Source organism: Monodon monoceros, unplaced genomic scaffold (genome assembly GCF_005190385.1).
Source record: "Monodon monoceros isolate NGI ecotype Baffin Bay Population unplaced genomic scaffold, NGI_Narwhal_1 Super_Scaffold_12, whole genome shotgun sequence".
In the NCBI taxonomy this organism is placed as follows: domain Eukaryota; kingdom Metazoa; phylum Chordata; class Mammalia; order Artiodactyla; family Monodontidae; genus Monodon; species Monodon monoceros.
This window is the reverse complement of record NW_021703768.1, coordinates 117,757,609-117,758,614: the sequence shown is the minus strand read 5'-3', so window position 1 is coordinate 117,758,614 and position 1,006 is coordinate 117,757,609. Positions and strand designations below refer to the sequence as shown.

General features: G+C 47.7%; 1 protein-coding gene across 2 annotated transcripts in view; it reads right to left on the bottom strand.

Moving 5' to 3' along the window:
• LOC114892331 (protocadherin alpha-C2) overlaps positions 1 to 1,006 on the bottom strand; it is a 209,000-nt gene that overhangs the window by 144,859 nt on the left and 63,135 nt on the right. The window lies entirely within an intron of this gene.

Here is a 1,006-nt window from a genome sequence, read left to right as displayed (position 1 = left end):
GTGATCGTGGACCGGCCGCTGCAGGTGTTCCATGTGGAGGTGGAAGTTACAGATATTAACGACAACCCGCCTGTGTTCCCTGAAAGTGAAAAAAGAATAATCATTGCTGAATCTAGGCCTCCGGAAACTCGGTTCCCACTAGATGGCGCATCTGATGCAGATATTGGAGTAAACTCTGCCTTGACCTACCGAGTCTATCCCAACGATTATTTCACTTTGGACACACAAAACAACCGTGAACAAACGTCTTCGTTATCACTTGTGTTAAAGAAATCATTGGACAGAGAGGAAATTCAGGAACATAGTTTATTATTGACAGCTAGTGATGGAGGCAAACCCGAGCTGACCGGCACAGTTCAGCTGCTGATTACAATCCTGGATGTGAATGATAACGCCCCAGAATTTGACCGCTTAATTTATAAAGTGAGAATGTTAGAGAATGCAGTTAATGGAACATTAGTGATCGAATTAAATGCCACAGACCCTGATGATGGTACGAATGCAGACATAATCTACTCATTTAGAAGACCTGTATCGCCTACAATATTATATGCGTTTTCCATAAATGCCAGCAGCGGAGAAATTCGGACAAAAGGTAAATTGGATTTCGAAGAAAAGAAATTGTATGAAATATCCGTGGAAGCAATTGACAAGGGGAATATTCCAATGGCGGGTCATTGTACCATTTTGGTGGAAATAGTAGATATCAATGATAACGCCCCAGAAGTTACCGTCACTTCTTTGGCTCTTCCGGTGCGAGAGGACGCTCACGTGGGCACTGTCATCGCCTTGATCAGCGTGTCCGACCGCGACTCCGGCGCCAACGGGCAGGTGACCTGCTCCCTGATGCCCCACAGCCCTTTCAAGCTGGTGTCCACCTTCAAGAATTACTACTCACTACTGCTTGACAGCGCCTTGGACCGCGAGAGCGTGGCGAACTATGAGGTGGTGGTGACAGTGCGGGACGCGGGCTCGCCTTCCCTGTCGGCCACAGCCAGCGTGTCCG